Source organism: Pollachius pollachius (assembly GCF_949987615.1).
Source record: "Pollachius pollachius genome assembly, chromosome: 1".
In the NCBI taxonomy this organism is placed as follows: domain Eukaryota; kingdom Metazoa; phylum Chordata; class Actinopteri; order Gadiformes; family Gadidae; genus Pollachius; species Pollachius pollachius.
The window spans coordinates 28,000,323-28,021,614 of NC_136934.1; the positions used below are offsets into that span (position 1 = coordinate 28,000,323).

The 21,292-nt window shown below is 43.9% G+C and overlaps 1 pseudogene across 1 annotated transcript; it reads right to left on the minus strand.

Moving 5' to 3' along the window:
• Nucleotides 1–155: 155 nt before the first annotated feature.
• On the minus strand, nucleotides 156–5,340 carry LOC307083833 (juxtaposed with another zinc finger protein 1-like; annotated as a pseudogene). Its single transcript has 5 exons — nucleotides 5,202–5,340; nucleotides 4,228–4,300; nucleotides 2,492–2,534; nucleotides 1,019–1,180; nucleotides 156–326 (listed from the first exon to the last, which is right to left on the minus strand). The product of its transcript is annotated as a juxtaposed with another zinc finger protein 1-like (transcript).
• Between the last annotated feature and the right edge of the window lie 15,952 nt (nucleotides 5,341–21,292).

Sequence of the window (21,292 nt, forward strand, 5' to 3'; positions counted from 1 at the left end):
AAGCTAGGTCTTATCCATCCTGGAGAGATCTAATCACAAAAGTCTCACTTTTCAAGCATAACCGAGGCCAGAGATAGAAAGACAGAGTTGGTTGCCTGTGGTGGCTGGTGAATTTGTGTCAGGTGGTTGCTGGTTCCACCTTCTCCACCTCACCGCTACATCTTGCAGATGATGTCAGCTGAGAGCGGCGGGTGGAAGTTGATGGTGTGATGCCGGAGGCCCTGAGACGTCTTGTAGCTCTTCCCACAGCGGCACTTGAAAGGCTTGTGTGCCCTGATCTGGTTCCTGTGGCCGTTCTTCGCGTGGTACTTGATCCCATTCACATTCTGAAGAGGAAGGCAACGATGATGAATGAGGCCCAGGGGGGATTGTATTCCTCACCTGTAACTGTGTGTTCATGATCAAAGTACAAGCACACAGTTCACCTTTGTTTACAGAAGAAACTTCACATGAGTGCAATTCTAATATACTCAAATGGCCGGCTAAGTATAAGTGCCTGTCTGAGGTGTCTAATACAAAGATGACAAAGCCCTTGTAACTATAACAGAACATTATAGTGTGCAGGGGGGTGTGGTGGTGGAGGGTGTTTGGCTCCAAGCTAAAAGGTCCCGAATCCTGCAGTCTGCAGGGTAAACAGTAAACTTGCTCCTTGTTGACCAGTAGTGCCAGTACTGACCACTGTGAGCTCATGTCCTGGCCCAGAACCACGTCCTTCACGTCAGTCATGCAACTTTCTCAAGCTGCACATCTTTTATTCCGACCAAACATGAATGTGGCCATGTGAATGAAAAATGCAGTTAAATCTATAAATCATTGGAGTGTACTCATTTTTGCCTTTGTGTTGACATGCTGTAATGCTCAACTAACACCTTGTTTTCCACTAGGAGCAGCTTGGTGTCTATTTGTGTCTCCACTTGGCAGTGAGGTGGTGATGGGGGCTTTGGAAGGGAGACAGTGCTCTAGATGAACTAAGGCTTTGTATCGAAGATAGTATCAAGAAGGAGAGACAGCGGTCTACGTTGTATCTCTTGTTGCAGCCCGACACGGGGCAGGCGAAGGGCTTCTCGTCAACCCCGTTCATGCCCATGGAGCCGAGGATGGACTCAGAACTGATGGCGCTCTCCATGGTCCAGGACTCTGTGCTGTCTCAGTCCTCGTAGTCCACCTCCTCCTCATCACACTAGCTACCTTTGGGGGGGATGTTGGCGTGTATTGACACCAGGTGTGCGTGAGTGAGTGCAATGATGTGTTAGTGAGTACATTAGCAACAGACAGCAGATAAAACATGTGGCTCTTTGGTTTTGTTGAATGATTGTATTGGTTGTTAGCAGAGAGAAGGTAAAGCCTCCTGCTAGTAATCCTTCTCCCTGTTGGGCGTGGCTCGTCTCTGTGTTCCCAGGTTCCCTACTTCCTCTGGGGCCTGTGGCCAGAGAGTAACCTAAATCATTAAGCCCTACTCCCTGGAGTCCTGGGGAACAGTTGAATCGTGTAATCATTATTAAATAAGCTTGGGTGACTAACAAAACGCTGAAGGCCAAATTAACATTCCATAAAAAGATCAGCTTTGACAAACATAGACATGGGAAAATGAACTCCCTACGTTGCTCTCATGAGAATCTCTTTATCGCCTGTGTCATTCCCCACTACCAGACAACCTGGCTCTTCCATAGTTAAAGGATTTGGACGGTTTATTAAGAATCCAGAGACGTTTTTGAGATTGTCTATGGTCAGATGTAAATCAGCCATGACTGATTTACTGAGAGACAAAACGTCTCTCCCCATCTCGCTGTGTAGACACGTTCATACACAGCCATAAATGCAGTTATTGCAATAACAACATTGACTACGCAACAATATACAAGAACAAGAGTATGCACTAGTGGAGTTTATCGGCCCCACAGATCAGTGGATACACATGTCACTGACAGACAGTTTGTGTGTCAGGGAAAGGCAGGCCGCCCAATCAATGTGGGCATTTAGAGGACTGATCAGTGTCCCCAAACGACTGTGAGGTGACGTGATCAGGGTATTCTTCAGGCTAGCTATGGATTGGCTTAGTGGGGGAAAAGTGAAACTTGTGCCAAGTTGACATTGTGTTCATACAACAGGGAACTAAGCACTAATTTGGATTCAAAAGCTTATTCTGCATTCCAATCAGTAAAAAAACACCCCCTAGTAGATTTACCATCGCAATTTATTGAAATATGGCTCTTCTGGCCTCAGTTTCTAAGTCTGTGAGCATGCATACGTTTCAACACAGAATTGAAAACATGCAGCATGGGTAGTCCATATACACGTGGAAAAGTCAAGTACTGCTATGGGAACTGCTAAACACTGGAATATAATGGATGGCAATGGGGAGAGAGAGACAAATAGAGAAAGAAAAAGAGACAGAGACAGAGACAGAGGTAGAGAGAGAAAGAGAGAGACAGAGAGAGGTACAGACAGAGGGAGACAGAGAGAGAGAGAAACTATTCTCTGTCTCAGTTACCTGTCGGGGTACTGCTGTGGAAGGAGGAGCCTCGGTCATGAATCTGCCAAGCCGGAGTTATTAGGGTGAGCCTGGGAGATTTCATCCACCTTTTGGGATCTCTTCTCCAGCCAGTCTGCCCTTAAGAGACACGGTGTAGTCTCTAAGGATGAGTCTGATGGCAGCAGCCGGACAGGTCTAGAGGTGAGGTTGTTTGACGCCTAACCAAAAGCTTTTCGTTGTGGAGTCTGTGCAGTGTATCTTTAGACATCGTCAAGCGTAGGTGCCTAACCTTTACCGGCTCCTTAAAGGTAGGGTTTCTGGTTTGGAGAAACCAGTAAGAGTAGGCTTGTTCTTTGGAGTGTCCCAAAAAAATCACTCCCCCAAAACACGTGACTAGCTCGCTAGCTTTAAGTCTACCAGCCTTATGGAAGACTCTGCTCATGGTATTGAGTTCTCGGGCAGAGTACTTGCATGTAGTTTCATTCGGCCCGAATAAAAGACGAAAGTTGCTGAAAGTGCAATTCCGGTCAAAATTGAACCCAGGGTCTTATTCGGCATGAAGACCCATAAAATAAGCCCTCCAGACGCTATTTTTCATTAATTATCGAGTATAGGGCTTGCCCACGAATGCCCTGATCAATGTAACAGCCCAAATGGCTTTCATGTAATTGGCTAGGGGCAGTTTGAACGCTTCCAAATCGAAATTTATTAACCATTAATATTGCTCAAAATAGCACCAAACCTCTGCAGTAGCATGACTAGGGTCCCAACACATAAAATAAAGCATAAAAAAACGTAGTTAGCGTACCAGGAGTTCATTAAAAAAGACTGTTTTCCAAGGCTGTGCCTTACCGGTAGGTACATGTTTCCATGTTTTCCAGTCCACACAAGTCGATTACCAGCTACCGTAAATAGTATAATAGAGGCGCCAAAAATTGTAAACAGCAAAGTATAAACAGGGGGGAGATTGTTGAGTTTAATTTGTTGGCGCCTCCATTATATTTTTTACGGTAGCCGGTAATTGACCTGTGTGGACTTCCTAGAAACATGGACCTACCGCTAACTAAGTTGTTGATGCTTCGTTTTATGTGCGGGGACCCTAGTCAAGCTACTGCAGAGGTTTGGTGCTATTTTGAGCAATATTAGTGGTTAAGAAATGTCGATTTGGAAGCGTTCAAACTGACCCTAGCGGAATTACACTTTAATACAGGCCTACGTACGGATAGTTAAGTCGTTTACCGTATTAAATGTTTGCCGTAAAAATGAAATGTTCACACAGACATAGTTTAAGCAAAAGTGGAATTAACAAATTAAGTTGAAAGCACTTCAAGATGTGCTTTTGAACGCAGGGAGACAGTGGTAGACCGTTGTACCCTGACTGCTTGCATTAGGCCTTTACGACCCTGAGTCAAACACCATATCAAAGACCACTGGGATGAACCCAGGGCCTTTAAAACAGTCATCAAACCTATTTATTCTGAGGAGTGCAACAGATGAATCTTTAACTGAAATTAAATTGATTAAACGAGTAGCAGCATTTGAAGTAGATTGAAACCGGGCCTATCCTACCTCAATGCAACACAGTTAAAATATTATCTTTTCATCCCACTTATATTGATGGAATTGTGATAATGATTCGTATAATCAAAGAGTAAAGTAATACCAACGCCCATACTTTCATATAAACAAATACATATGATTGTGCTGTCTGTATTTGTTGTGAAAGTGTGCTACTTATGAACGTGTATGTTTACCTGTTGACATAGCTCAGGGCGACATAGGTAGGCTGCTGCTGCTCCTGCCTCTCCAGGAGACGGGGGTCTGTGTCTGAAGAAGAGACAGAGAGGGAGAAGAAGACAAAAACAAGAAATGAGAAGAACAAGAAGAAGACAAGAACAATAAGAAGACAAAGAACAACAAGAAGATGAAGAACAAGAAGACAAGAACAAGAAAAATAAATTAGACGAACAAGAACAAGACAAGAACAAGAAATGAGAAGAACAAGACAAGGACAAGAACAAGAAATGGGAAGAAGAACAAGAACAAGAAGAAGACGAAGTACAAGAGCAAGACAAAGAGCAAGAACAAGATGAAGAACAAGATGAAGAACAAGAAGACGACGAAGAACAATAACAAGAACAAGACGAATAACAAGAACAAGATCAAGAAAGGAGAAGAAGGAGAAGAACAAGAAATGAGAAAACAAGAAATGAGAAGGAGAAGAAGAAGAGGAAGAAATAGAAGAGAAAGAACAAGAAGAAGAAGGAGGAGAAGATTAGGCCTTGAGCATGGTACTTTTTTTTAAATCTTTCCAATGTGTTGAGCAACCTCCAGGTTGCCAGGTGGGTGGTTCCTGTATCAGTGGACATATGAGGGCTAAGAAACATCCATTGTGACAACTCAGTCCAAGGCTCAGTCCGATTTCATTGCTCATAGGAAAATCTCAGCCCTACCCCTCGCTGTTGCGCTTTCACGCGCCATTGAGCCATGTCCGAAACCCATTTAAAGGTAGGGTAAGGGGTAAGGGGGAGGACTAACATCCCCTCAAAATTGAGATATTCGATGGGCACACTCAAAGAAACTGAGAACGCTCCAGTTGTGACTTGCTCCCACAATACCTTGCGAGAAAATGAAAAATCAAGAACAACCTTAGGCAAGATGGCGGGCGAAAAGATGCGACAGGATTGAAAACCACAAATGTAAATGTTTTCTATGTTAATAATCATGCCGGGGGCTCCGCGGCAGCCCGGCCGCGGGCTCCGCACCCCGGCCATGGACCGGGGTCGGGCGGCCCACGGGCGGCCCACGGGCGGCCCACGGGCGGCCCACGGTCGGGCGGCCGGCAGTCGGGGAGCTGCCGGACTCATGTCGTATGATTTCTATATGTTCTATGTTCTAGGGACTCCAGGTTGAAGATAAGCTTTAATTCCCTGCCAAGTAATGCAATAATTTGTTTTAAAAATGCTTATTAGCCTGGAGGATGGTGGATCAATGTGATGTTGTTTCTTTTTATAAACCAGTGTATTTTTTCATTTATTTTGGTAGAAATATCTATTCATCAGTTATTATATATTGTACATAACATGTGACCATATAACCCAGTTATACCATATAATTCCTTCTTATTTGTTATTTGTTATGTTTTCTTTCAGAAGATCATTGAGGCCGCTGCCATCACAGAGCCCATCCCTCCACCACCTCAAGCACCTCTTCTGCATTGGTAGCCCTAAAACCCCAAGGAAGATAGAAAGATTAACCATCCACTGATGGTTTAAAACCAACCAAGTTACAGATAAAATGTGATGGTTGATGCCTTTTTGTAATGTGCAATATTAGTTCCATTATATCACTGGTTCTTGTTTGTATGATATTTATTAGGGGTGTGCATCTCTCCTTTATAGGACGATTTGATACGTATCTAGATACATGTGCTACGATACGGTTCAGGGACGATACATTTTTAATATGGAACGATTCGATGCGATTCGATTCAATGTTCTAACGAGCCGGTGCGATTTGATGAGATATGAATCAATCTGATAGATACGGTTAATATTCATTTAACGTTAACACGTACATTTTCTATTCATTAAAATAAGCCTTCTATAAAAGAGACATTGCCTACTTTCAAATATATATATGGTGTAAGGACCATGGAATCTTAGGTTTTTATATTTATTTCTTTATGTAAATAAAGGGTTTCTTCTTTTAAGTGCTCTTGTTCTTAACCAATTCTTATCTGATACCACCTTTAGCATGTAGCTAAGTGACATTCAAAATAAATGGTATAATACGAGGGACAGATTGTTGTATTAAAAAAATCCTTTATTTAAACATTAAACAGCTAATTACAAAATACATAATATAAATACCATTTCAGGTTAAACATCTTTACAATGGGGCTTGCTCGTTGCCCGAGACAATGGCAGCCAGTCTGTCCCTTGTAGCATTACCAGGGGTCTGGTTCATGCGCGGAGCTTGGGGGTGGCTTTCGGGACTGAAGCCCCGAATCTCACGTCAAAAGCCCCGGATCTTTTTTAAGCTTTTGAAGTTATGACAACCCTGACATGTTCCCTCATGTTTCGACTGGTAGTGATTTTCACCTCTTGAAATTTATTTATTTTAATTTTGAAAGAAACAACACATGGAAGCATTGTTAAATGCCATCTCTCGTTCGGTTGTTTAGAACGGTTGCCAGGACTGTCATGTACGGTAATTGAAATGTGCCTGCGCATATACTGTGGCATATACGTTAAGACAGCAGTGATAGGAATGCCACCAGAGACACTGGATGTATGTACCGCAACGAGTTCGAAGTAAAAGCCTTTCCACGATAAACGCCTCAGGAGCAATTCTTGACATGGGGTCAGAAGCGCAAGACTAGGAGAGTCATGGCCAAATTTAATCCCCCGACAAACTTTTCATTCGACAAGCCTGCCGAGTGGCCTGATTGGAAGCAGCGTTTTGTGAGGTTCAGAACTGCTACCAAACTTGACAAGGAAGATGGCGCGGTGCAGGTGAGCAGCCTCATTTATGCAATGGGCAGCGAGTCAGAGAATGTGTTTCGTTCGTTCACGTTTGCCGAGGAAGGAGACGAGGAGGATAACTTTGGTGTCGTGCTAGCGAAGTTTGATGAGTATGTTGTACCGCTAAGGAACGTGATTCATGAGCGGGCATGTTTCCACCAACGTCTGCAAAGACCGGGAGAAAAAGCAGAGACTTTTATCAGGGCTTTGTATGAACTCTCAGACCATTGTGATTTCGGTGCGAGTAGGGAGGAGAATATTCGCGACCGAATCGTTGTTGGAATACTTGACAAAGACGTCTCGCGAAAACTTCAGCTAATGAAGGACCTGACACTGGTCGTAACCGTACAAACCGTCAGGCAGTCTGAGGAGGTCGCTTCACAAATTAGCATGCAAGGAGAGGCAACAGGAGCAGTGCACAAAGTTAGTCACAAGTTCAAGAAGTTCAACAAGAACATGAAATATGGCGGTAAGCAAAGAGGGGGAAATAATGGAAATGGCGAATGTGGAAAATGCGGGAAAGTGCGTCATAGCAGGGATGAAAATTGCCCTGCGCGTGAAACCACATGCAACACATGCAACAAAGTTGGGCATTGGAGCAGAGTGTGCAGGAATAATAACAAGGCAGTGAGTGAGGTTACTGAGCAGCAACAGTTGTATGAGCGGGCATGTTTCCACCAACGTCTGCAAAGACCGGGAGAAAAAGCAGAGACTTTTATCAGGGCTTTGTATGAACTCTCAGACCATTGTGATTTCGGTGCGAGTAGGGAGGAGAATATTCGCGACCGAATCGTTGTTGGAATACTTGACAAAGACGTCTCGCGAAAACTTCAGCTAATGAAGGACCTGACACTGGTCGTAAGTTGGGCATTGGAGCAGAGTGTGCAGGAATAATAACAAGGCAGTGAGTGAGGTTACTGAGCAGCAACAGTTGTATTTCGTAGGGGCAGTGAGCAAAGCCGCTGATGGGTCATCAGAGCAATGGGCCGTCAATCTGCTAGTAGGCTCCACTCCGGTTGAATTCAAAATCGACACAGGGGCCGATGTGAACATCATCAGAGAGGAAACCTATCACTCACTCAGACCTAAAACACCACTGGGGCCTGCAGACATCCTATTGGATAGCCCAGGTGGGGAGCTACAGTGCATAGGGCAGTTCCAGAGCACTGTAGCCTACAAAGGAAAGAGACACCCGCTCACAGCTTATGTTATTTGTGGACACACAGTAACCAATCTTCTCAGCAGGCCACTGTCTGTGAAGATGAACCTAGTGAGGAGAGTGGAGGAAACGGTGTGCAGCACAGAGCACCTACAGGCATACGGTGAGCATGGAACACTGAAGACTGAACCTGTAAGAATACAACTGAAAGACAATGCTCAGCCGTACGCTGTCCACACAGCTAGGCGTGTGCCACTTCCCATGTTAGAAAAAGTCAGAGAGGAACTCCAGAGAATGGAGAGAAATGGCATCATTGAGAAGGTGACACAGCCCACTGATTGGTGCGCACCCATGGTGCCAGTCTTGAAGAAGAGCACAGGTAAAGCTCACATCTGTGTAGATCTCAAAAGACTGAATGTGGCTGTTAAGAGAGAACAGTACACCCTGCCTGTCACAGATGAGATTATAGCAAAACGAAGTGGTGCCACTGTCTTCTCGTCACTCGATGCAGCTAGTGGTTTTTTCCAGATTCCACTGCATCCAGACATTTGCAAGCTCACTACCTTTATCACGCCGTTTGGCAGATTTCACTTCAAGAGGCTCCCTTTCGGAATAACGAGCGCTCCGGAAATTTTCCAGAGAAAGATGATGGAGACAGTGCAGGGGCTAGAAGGGGTAGAGATATTTATGGACGACGTGCTCGTCTATGGCGCCACAGTGAACGAACATGACCAGCGGTTAGAGAAAGCCATGCAGCGCATTGAGACGGCTGGATTGAAGCTCAACCGAGAAAAGTGCTCCATTAGGCAGAGCCAGCTGCGGTTCCTAGGGCACATCATCGACAAGGATGGAATACAGCCCGATCCGGGCAAAGTCTAAGCTATACAGCAGCTACCACCACCAGCAAACGTACAGGAGCTGAAAAGGATTTTGGGAATGGTGAATTATCTGGGAAGATACATCCCCAACCTGTCCACGGTGGGACAGCCGCTGTATGAGCTCCTGAAAAGCAAGAACATGTGGACTTGGGGTCACGCACAACAAGCTGCTTTCGACCAAACCAAAGAGCTAATGACAACGGCGCCAGCTCTTGCTTACTATGACGTGGGCAAGCCTACGTCTGTGTCTGCTGACGCCAGCAGCTATGGACTGGGGGGGATGCTCCTTCAGCTCCATGGGCAGCAATGGAAACCCATCGCATATTGCTCCAGACGCCTCACAGAAGCGGAAACACGCTACGCCCAGATCGAAAAGGAATGTCTGGCTGGCGTGTGGGCGTGTGAGAAGTTCTACAGGTATCTCACCGGGCTGGAGCAGTTTAAACTAGTAACGGACCACAAGCCACTAGTGCCGCTCATCAACAGCCGTAGCCTGGACAACGTACCATTGCGGTGTCAGCGTCTTCTCATGAGCCTAATGAGATTCAACCCCGTGGCAGAGTACGCTCCTGGGAAAACTCTGGTAGTCGCCGACACCCTGTCGCGTAGTCCGCTGTCCAGCACGTGTGCTGAGATGGACACTCAGAGCGATGTGGCATGCTATGTTGCTGGTGTAGTGGGGGGAATCCCGGCTAGCCAAAGCGAAATGGATCTGATCAAAATGGCAACTGCATCGGATGCCAATCTGCAGTCAGTCATCAAGTTCATACACGCTGGATGGCCAGAACACATCAGCAAAGTGCCTTTGAGTATAAGAGAATACGTTCAGGTCAAAGCAGAGCTGTCAGAGCACAATGGCCTTGTCCTCAGAGGATGCAGGATCATCGTGCCACAGCCGATGAGAAAAGAGATTCTCCAGAAAATCCACGAAGGCCACCAAGGCCTGGCTAAATGTAGGGAGAGGGCGTGCTCATCAGTGTGGTGGCCCGGGCTCTCTACAGAGATAAGCAGCCTTGTTACATCATGCCAGGTGTGCCATGAACTGAAGAGAACACAACAAAAAGAACCTCTCATCGCTACACCACTTCCAGATCGTCCCTGGAAGAGAATTGCGATGGATCTATGTGAGTACAATCACCAAAACTACCTGATTATCTCGGACTATTACTCCAGATTTATAGAAATACTGCACATGCCCTCCACAACCAGTACACAGGTCATACTGAAGTTGAAGGCCATCTTCGCCAGGTTTGGTGTTCCAGACGAGGTGGTGTCTGATAATGGGCCGCAGCTTTCTAGCTCTGAGTTTCAGGAGTTTGCGAAACAGCTTGACTTCAGAAACTGCACGTCCAGCCCCCATCATCCGCAGGGAAATGGGCATGCAGAAAGAGCCGTCCAAACGGCCAAGAAGATCCTCAAACAAGCAGATCCGGTGATGGCCCTGATGATTTACAGGTCCACCCCGTGCTCCTCCACCGGCTACAGCCCTGCAGAGCTGTTAATGGGAAGGAAGATTAGAACAACACTCCCTACATTGGAGAAGAATCTTCAACCTAAGTGGCCCAGCAGAGCAGCGGTGAAGGAGAGGGATGAGCAAGAGAAGGCTAGACAGGCCTATTACTTCAATCGCCGCCACGGAGCCCGACTCTTACCTGTCCTGCAGCCAGGTGATGCGGTTAGGTCCAAGTTGGACCATGAGAAATCATGGTCACCGCCAGCGGTGATCTCAAGTGAAAGCATTACTCCAACATCTTACATCATCAAGACGCAGCAGGGAGCTGAGCTTCGGCGAAACCGTCGCCACCTTCAACCTGAACCGGTTCCCCAGTCTTCATCATCAGCAACCAGTGAGAACACAGGGACAGACACCCACTCTGACACGTTAGAGACTGTCCCCAGCAGTCAGAGTGTGGCTAAACCTGCAAGCCCTATGCCCGGTCAGACTGTGACCAGATCTGGACGGGTGTGCAAACCGACCAACAGGCTTGACCTGTAGATTGAACATATGGCCTTTGGGGGGGGTACACACACAAAAAAAAGGGGGAAAAGTGAGATGTAAAAAAAAAAAAAAAAAAAAAAAAAAAGACAAAGTTGTACTGAAATGGCATTAATGTTGGCGATGCTGATTTATGTTCATAACAAGAAAGTTTATTTGTTTGTCTGATTTACATAAAACGTAAAGAGATTTGTGTTCATAAATAACCCACTTTAAAGGGGGAGATGTCATGTACGGTAATTGAAATGTGCCTGCGCATATACTGTGGCATATACGTTAAGACAGCAGTGATAGGAATGCCACCAGAGACACTGGATGTATGTACCGCAACGAGTTTGAAGTAAAAGCCTTTCCACGATAAACGCCTCAGGAGCAATTCTTGACAAGGACAACGTTACGTTTTCTAAACATTCACATCTCTCAGCAGTCTTGTTAAAGTAGCCTCAGGGTGTGGAACAAACATTACCATGGACATTAGAAATTATTTTTCTAAACCAACATCCAGTGAAACCGTAGCAGCAGCAGCCCCTGCCAATGACCTGTCAAATGTTTCAGGTCAGTGAAATCACCTTGATGCGCGCTGGCCGGGAGCAGTAGTGCTGGTGCTAGTGCTAAATAGCCTGCATCGGCTAGCTAGGCTGCTATGATAATTACTCCTTCCACACAAAATAGATTACCAGCGTTGTTTAAAATGTCAGAAATCCGTTTTTCTGATTGCGATTCGGTCTCAGCCAATATTGTACAGTGTTGTGTGTTACCAAATGTTACCTTAAATTAAATGTTGAGGTCCACTGAATATCATGAAGAGGTAAAAAATATCCATGTCTGACATATCGGTTATTTTAAACCCAAACTTTATTAACGATTTAGATAAGATATGTACAGATATCACGTTGCTGCATTCGCTGTTTGACCAGCAGCCAACATGTCAACGATGTTACCGATGCGTGGCTGGTGCCAGACTGTCTTGTCTACTTTCAGCTTGCGTCCATATCCACGTTAATTGAACTTTGACCCCTTTTTAAATGAGTTCTACCAGAGTGATAGATGCGGACAAACCTCTAAAACAATGTAGTACTTATTTGTTTGCATATGTTTAATACTTCAGTGCATTATCATTATTATTTTAAATTAAAATAAAATAAAATTGATAATGATAATGCACTAATATCTCAGAGATTTAGGATTTGTCAATGTCCAGCAGGTCACCCTAAAATGGACTAGAATGCAGGAAATCGCATTTTAGAAATTCAAATTTTTTGGGGGGAGGACCCCCAGACCCCCCTCTGGGCTAAGCCCCGGATGTACACAAAGTCTGGCTCCGCCTCTGTTCTGGTTATCTGCTAGGGGATCACGGGGAGGTTGGGGGTCAAGCATTTCGAGTTGAGCATCCGCATCTAGCTCCAGCATGTCGCCATTTTCAAGGCACACATTGTAGACAAAGGCACAGGACGCGATAACAAGTGCGGTAAAAGACGGCCGAACCTCCAGGGGTCAGAAAAGGGTTGACCTCCATCGGGCCTACATCATTCTGAACGCCCGTTCAATGATGCTGCGCCCCCTTGAATGGTAGTAGTTAAAACGCCCCTGTGCCTCTCCACGAACGGGGTCCTTGTACGGGGTTATTAGGCAGATGGGCGTATTTAAACAGGGATAACCACCATCACCGTCAACAACTAATGACATACACGCCGTTGACGACTAATGATGACGTCACAGGGTAGGGCCTAGCGATGACGTCACAGGGTAAGGGTTGTCCCATTTGGTAGGGGAAGAAGGGTAGGGGTAGGGGGTCGGCTTAAAAGTTAGGGTTAGGGTTAGGGTGAGGGTTGAGCAATGAGCAATGAATTCCGATTCAGCCCAAGTTGCCCATGCATCTGCAACCAAACATGTGTGTACTTTAACTAAAGCCCAAGTGCTTCAGGGTGTTTATAGGGTATTAGTGGGCACATGTTTCCTCAATTAAAATAAATAATGAATACACTTTTCAGTGGCAGTTGCAGGATATTGTGCATTTATCAACCAGACCAAACATGATGTCATGCAGCTTTGTCTAGACTAGTCATCGTTGAGAACAATCCTGCTGGAGTCAAAGACATGGTTTTGATGCTTGTGTTTTTTAAAACCACCAATATGGTGGTTTTATCAATATGGTGGTAATATGTGTCTAGATGTTCTGTATGTCAGAGTGCTATATTTGAGAATTTCTGTAGCAAGTGGTAAACCCAATGTGACCTCAAGTCAGCCGGTCTGCAAGTGGAATCCAGGATCAATAATAATGTCTGTCTTGACCCACATACACAACGGCAACAGGTTGTCAAACTTAATACCTCTTTAAAACAGAGTTTTAGCTGTTTCCTATATAGCAAGTGTAAAACCAAGATACCTATACAGTTTGCAATCTAGTCCTCTGTTTTTGTCTAATGATATGTTTTGCCCTGTAAGCTAATTGAATTGGGAGTGTTGTTTTAAAACAATTGAATAAACTGTAGTGAAAGCTATACTGACCCTTATTTTGTAGACCGTATTTAAAGTTTTATTCACACAAGCTCATGCAATGGCACACAAGCATGCAGGAACACAAATCAAATTCACATGCACACAACAAGTGATTCTTACAGTGATAATGACTTGCAGATGCGTAACTCCTACAATGCACAAAGGAAAGTCCCAATGCTGCCTTCATGCTAGCAACACAAAGAACAAGTCTAATCCTGCCATTAAGAACAGAAACTAGAACGGCTAACTGTTCAAGCTCAGAGGAAAAAAAGCTTTTCAAATAAGAAAAGGTCAAATGATTCAGGTAAATTTGCCTCCGGAAAAAAAGAAAATCCCTTTTTAATTAAAGAGAAAATTTTAATAATTTTAATGATCAACACAGAGTAAAGAAGCGCTGCTATTTTAATCCTGATTTCGTAGTGGTCCAGTGGTATTTATAGTGTTTATCAGCGGAGGCTTCTCCAGTGAGGAGAGGGAGGAAGATCCTCCTTAACATTGTTGAGAATAACAAATGCAGATTGTCCAGACTACTGTAATGAATTAATGCCCTTAAATAACACTATTTTAATGCCTTTTAATGTTCGTTTCCCTGGGTAAAGGGATATTAGCACTCCCTATCGCCTATTGACAATTACTTCAGGGAGGACGTTCCTCCCTCAGCCTCCATTGACTCCCATTCATTTCCCCAAAAATGTTGGCGGCCGGTGAATAACGTGGGGTTCAATGGGAGGGAGGAGAAAAGTCCTCCTCTGAGTGGGTGTGAGTAGCTAAGGGATCTGGATCCCACCTACATCTATTCAGGAATAGGTTTGAGCCCTGGCTGCGCTATGAACAAATAAGCAGGAGCCCTGGCTGTGGAGCAGCCCGGAGGGAGGGGTTATCCCCTCACGTTTAGGCTACGAGAACCAACAAACCCGCTCAGTCTTATGCTTCGTTTCCACAGAGCGGTGCGCTACTCGTCATTGAGGTACAGTGCAGCTCTGTTCGCTTATATTGACGAACAGAGCAACGAGTCCGTTGCCCACGGCCGGGCTGCGGAGCCTGCGGCCAGGCTGCCCGAGTCCGAGCTGCGGAGCATGTGAGGAGGATTGGATTGATCTATAAATGAAGTCCCTCAATCTTAATTGGCTTAACAACCATGACCAACATTCTGAAACACCCATTAACATCCACATTTGCCTCAAACAATGTTAGGCTTACAGCCCACGTAAATAGTTAGATAGAAATAATAATAATAATAATAATAATTGATCAGTTTTTTATAGCGCTTTTCTTTATACTCAAAGACGCTTTTATAATGTTCTTGTTGTACTTTTAATTGTTTGTTACTCTGACCGTTCTGTTTGATATTTTGGAAAGGATGTTAGTGAATGATTCAGAACATGATGCATTTTAAATGGCATCACTTTTGGTTTTGTGTCTTCATTTTTCTTAAAATAATTGTAGCTGAAAATAAACATAGCCAAATTACAACCAAGAGCTTCAGTCATTGAAGGCAAAAATAAGCCCAATGATAGGCCCAGATTTTATTATTTAGTTTTACAAATCAAGACTAGGCCTGCTTTGACTAATTAGCTTTGCATCCTTTCGTTCTGCTATTGTAGTCCAAGACATGCTGCCCACCAGCTTTCAAAGTACAATGCTGCCACTGTCGGATTTGTATCAATTCACATAATTATCCCTCCCTGATATTTTGTAGTTCACCAAAACACCCTGAAACAAGTTGAGTCTGACATAGTTATGCCACCATACGCCACTAACATTGCAAGCAGGCCAATGGCAACCAAGCGTGCAGTCCTTCCTCCCTCACTTTAAAAACAACCAGCAGCCACTGGTGTATATATATATATCTACTGACACACTGGCCCTGGGAGCAGCTGAAAGTGCCTCGGAGGGTCATATGAGATCGGCCTCAAACCTAAGTGTTTCTTTAATTGTGGATTTAGCAAGAGTGAAAAGGACAGCAGACCGCTCTCTGCTGTCCAACCTGGTTAATGTAAACACAAAGTGAGAAACACACATTAATGTCACCATTCCCCCTGCCAAACCCCCCAGGGTTCGTTTCACACACTGCTGTGCGGTGTGTTTGTGTGTCCAACGAGAATAAATAACTCCTCACTTCCTTAATAAGCATGGAGGAATAGATGCTGTCGATCAATGTACTCCCACACACTGTAAATCACACACACCTGGAGTGAGGAGGAGACGGGGAGGGCCAAACCTCCAGCTCTCCACTCTATACTTCTGTGGGGCCACCAGCACTGAACCCCACCCTGGGCCCTGTAAGGGATTCAGATTGGAACCAGGACTAGTGCTTATAAGAGGAGATGGAAAGCCGTCTACTAAGGCTACACAGGTTTGGTGGTCAACCCCTTTAACACATTTACGTTTTCCCATCATTCCCATAGAAAATATAAATCATAGGTAGATTCTAAGAATTGTCTAATTACAATGGCTACAATGAGGTCAACACACTGTGTTGCTTAATATATGGTTTACAAAGGTTTCATGGATTGGTTTTTACTTTTTAAACAAAGACAGCGACCGAGCATCACATTGTTAGTCGTTTTGCTGACTCAGCAGGTAGGAGCGTTTGGGGTATAGGAAAAACAAGATGCCAACAACCGCGGCCCTCATTAGAGCAGTGGCTGTAGCGCAGGCAGCCCACATCAGGAAACCCAGGATTAATCCCACAACAAACCTTAGGCAGCAGGGGAAGTGACGCCTACTTCATCCCTTCACGCCCCCCCCCCCCCCCCCCCCCCCCCCCCACCCCATCACTCTCCCTCACACACACACACACACACACACACCCACACACACACACACACACACACACACTAAGATTGCCCCAGACTCAGTCACACCTCACCCCCTAATTTCCACCAGACGTGGGCTGTCCCGTCCATCCCTCCCAGCTATGAGGGCACTGTGGGAAGTGCAGAGTGGTGAGAATCATGGTGACATGTTTATGAGCGCTCCGAGCAGTGGGTGACATTTTTAAGAGAGTGGTGGCACAGGTAATTCATTAAGAAGGGACCCTCTCCGGAGGAAATGAAACTCCTTTCAGTTGGGTGCAGAGTCAGGCCATGTTGCATGTTGTAGAAAGAGCCATGATGTTTACGCCATGTCATGTGAATGTCATGTTTTAACTACAGATTAAACATGCAGCCGCTATGCTTAAACGCAAATAGAAGAAAGCTAACATTTTGGAAAAGACATCACTGACTCATGTATCCCGGTGTTGTGCACTGTCACCATGTCCAGCACTATTAACCATGAACCATGAATACTTATTTTTGTTCAGTGTAGCAGCGCTCTACCTGGCCTAGCACTAGAACAGGAGTGTTGACATCTTAAGGAAATGTAATTAGGGTGACCAGGTGCAGAGGGCACCAGTTACTACATCTCAAATGTATTACTTCCGCACCGATAGAGGTGGTGAATCAGATATTGTTCTAAATGAGGCCCAAGTGAAGGGGCACACAGTCCTATTGTTGTTGCACAGCTGTACTACTACTACTAGGCTGCAGAGCTCTGACACTTCAGGACTTTATTTGGCCACAGGCCACAACAGCACAGAGAAGTAAATACAGAACTCTATTTGACTTCTGCTCCTTGCAGGCCGGGAACCGTATCAACAATGTCCAAAAATCTGAGGTTTTTTTTCTTGTGCCACACAAGACAACCCTGCCATTCAAGAGATGGAGAATACTGAAAACATGGCTGAATGCTTACAATGGGATTTGAAAACAGTACTTCCAGTGATCATACTGGGACTTCAAATAAAAGGTTAACCTAGTTAGGAGGTTAGATTACATTTATCAACTTTTAAATACTTTCAAGTGGGCCAACAATGAGGTGTATAATAACGACTTATTTTGTTTTGTTATAAGGCCAAATACATGTGATTGTACACATCTCCCCGTCCATACTGCCTTTGTTCATGGGTGGCATATAACACATAATAACTACATAATGAATCTATATTTTTGTGACACATCATCCTTTAAATCAAATAATAACAATAATAATTACGCCTCACTGAGATGAATTGACAGTAACAACCATGTGTGATAAATTTGCTGTAATGTTTCCTAGTTGAGTCTTACTAAACCTCACTGCTGTGGTACTGATCCAGTTCACAGTAAGGCAGTGCCACCTGCTGTCTGAACACCAAACCAGCAGGCGTCAGAGGGGAAGACATGCAGAAACAATGTGCTGTGCAGTTTTCCAGGCGCCTAATTATAAAGCAGAATGTGTTTTAACCAGCCGGCCACCAGATGAAGAGGAAGAGAGGCCAAATCTATCACCCTCTCTGTTATTAGGCTTCACAGGCACTTGGCAGGACACGCCAGATTTCTCACTTCTGACTCCAAGCGGGCGCAGACCGAGGAGAGGTGGAAGGGGGCTATAATTTTTTTTCACTGTAGTTCAAATAATTGCCTCATTATTCCCCAATAAGTCATTCAGAGTTTTTTTCCCCATGGCCTCACACCTCGGACACGTGCATGACACACAACCAGAGTGGGGAAGAAATTGAAACAAGTCCAGTAACAAACTAGAACAACAGAGAAGAACCTGCACGCGTCACCTTCAATTAGAACTGGAGAGAAATTGAACGGCTTCAGCAGCATAGTGAAAGTCGGCATTAAATCATGTTCATGTGTTATGAGTTATTATAACATATAGTAAAAGGTGGAATTCACAATTGCAACCCAGCTTGGATTGCAATTGCGAATCATTGAACACACAAGGGCACTGAGAGAATGGGGAGGAGCTGCAGATTATGAAAACTTGTTGTAATTAAACCCATAGCAATCATGTGGAAACCCCAGTCGATAATGTAACAAAATTCTGAGCGCATAATACAATAAAATTTTGCCTATAATGTTACAACGTATAACATTTGTTCACCCCAAATGACTCTTAAAAGCAGTGCCAACATTTAAATATTAAATAATAACATTCAGGGGGCCACTCAATGACATGCAGAAGCATCATCAAAACGCCCACTGGAGTGGTGTGAGAAATACCGACTTTCTACTCCTCATTCACATATAAGGTAATTTACATTTCCTATGGAGAAAATACTACCTTAGGGGTAGTATTATTCAGGAGATTTTCAGGGTACAAATGTCAGGATATGTTGTTCAAACATACGACCCATCAGGAGAATATCAGGACTTACACACGTGTCAGAAAGCAGCTAGTGAAAAACTGGCAACGCTATTGAAATTGTTCCTAAATAAAAAATCCTCAAATATAAGGAGTGATATATTTTTCAAAACTAAAGGTTATAGTAGGACCATAAAGAGGCCATACCTCTATGGAACAAGTTTTGGGGCTCTATAGTCAATAATGGCGACGCTATTGAGATTTTACCATTGTGGTCGTTTTCAGTTTTGCACTTTGCAGACGGTCCCCAAGCTAAATATCAAGTGCAAAACACACTGCCGCGGCAGTGTGTTTTGCACTTGATATTTATACAAAAATAGGCTATATATCATTATTTATTGGGAGAAAGAAACTATATGTAAAATCAGACATTCAGCTTCACCTATAGCCCGAATGGAATGATCCTGTGTCAGGCTCCTTAGATCGAATCATAGAATAGTCGACTATTCGGGGTCACTCCTACTTGTCACATAATTGTGTGGCAGTTTGGTTTAATTTTGAGATGTTTAATTTGTATGTTTCAGGTGCCGTGCCACAATATGAGGTGGATGTGTAAGATATGTAGCTTTGAGTCAAAGAAGAGGTTGGGATTGTTAAAACACTACAGACTAAAGCATGGAAATGGTGGTCGCAGTCAATCAGTCCCTTGTCTTCACACTGATTGCCCTTGCTCGTTTAAAACATTTAATGCCCTTCAGACCCATTTGTCTCGACATCATGTGGAGATGGTCACACAAAGTGGACCTCTTTCATTTACTTGTCTACTTTGCTGCTCTGTTTTTTTTTGATTCAGAGAAGCAGTATTTTGAGCATCTTGGCAGCCACTTAAGGTAGTTTGAGGCAGTTGCATGCGTCTTCAAAAACTGCAACTTCAGTACAAATATTTATTCCACCTTTGCTACACATAGACACAGAAAACACCAGTCACACACCCTTGAGGATTTTAAAACTGAAGTATTAAAAAGCCAACCTTATGAACCCATGTTTGCTCAGGATGAGACCTGTGTGGAAGAGAGCTTGGAGCTTTGGGATGGGGAACCACAGTAGTTGTCTCAAGATATAAAGGAGAAATTTGGCCATCTCTTTTTAAAGCTGGAAAGCATGTTCAATGTCCCAAACAAATGCAGTGATGAAATAGTAGATGAGCTTATATCCACCTCTGCATCTGGTTCAATTTTAAGAGATGTGGTGGTGTCCACCTTGAAAAGCCATAATTGTAATCTGGATCCAGCCATTATCTCAGATTTAGTGAAAAATATTTGTGAGACAGACCCTATAAGTACTGCCTTGGGGACAGGTGGCCCTTTCACAACTTCATACAAGAGAAGGGAATTCATTAAGAAGCATTTTTCAGTTCTTGAACCAAAAGAACACATACTTGATAAAAAAAGAGGGCAAAACCTTCCAGTATGTCCCAATATTGCCCTCCTTGGTGCAGGTCCTAAGTAAGTCTTTTCAAGAAAACATATTTGCAGGTGAAAATAAATCTGAAAATGACTTAAGTACCAGACATTTCATGATGGATCTCACAATCAAAAAAATGAGTTTTTCTCTGCAGAGGAGAACAGAGTGAGTCTCATCCTGTACATTGATGACTTTGAGGTATTTAATCCTCTTGGGACATCTCGAAAAAAGCAGAAAGTCACAGCTGTCTATTGGGTGTTGAGAAACATTCCAGTGCAGTTACGTTCCACATTGACATAACTCTATCTTGCAATTCTGTGTAAGGCTGAAGACACCAAGCAGTTTGGATTCCAGTGAATTTTAGAGCCACTGGTAACAGATATCCAAAGCTTAGAGAAAGATGGTCTTTTCGTTCCAGCATGAGGGAAGGCCATTAAAGGGACTGTGGTCAGTGTGGTGGCAGATAATTTAAGGGCGCACTCTGTGGCAGGATTTTTTGTCGAAAGCTTTGCAGGGTCATACACATGGGCGTCACTTTGGTTTGAAATGTGCTGGGGACAGAGACGCATTCGGAAGTGCATTTTCAGAAGTGCTGGGTACAATGAGGATGCACTTTTTTTTTCTCTTTTTAGTGCCGGTAATGAAAGGTTCTGAAAGACGGCATACCCATGTAGCTAATTACTGAGGAATAAAATGTATACAAAATCTGTCTGGCACGTTTTATGAAGAAAACATTTCCAAAAAGCATCGGACATATGACCCACTTTGTTCTGCTCCATGTATCCAATGTTGACAACGTGACATGACATGGCTAAGCTAACAACATAAACAAGAGGAGCTAGGAAAGGAAATGAACTGCGTGTTTAAGTTCAGAAGGGCCAAACGTGTGGCTACACACAGAACTACAAAAGTCGTCAAGATTGAAAAAGAAAAAAATATTTGTTGCGCAGCTGAACTCTATGGAAGCATATATGTAGCAAAATTCAAATGGCAATGCAATTTGCAATTCAAGTCATTACATTATGCAATTGACAATTCATTATGCAATTTAATAATGTAATTTGTAAATACGTTATTCGAAGTGTATTTTAATATGCAAAGTGACAATCCAAATCCACAATGAAATTTGCAAAAGTTATTACAATAAAAATAGAATAACATTTTGTCAATTTTTTTGAG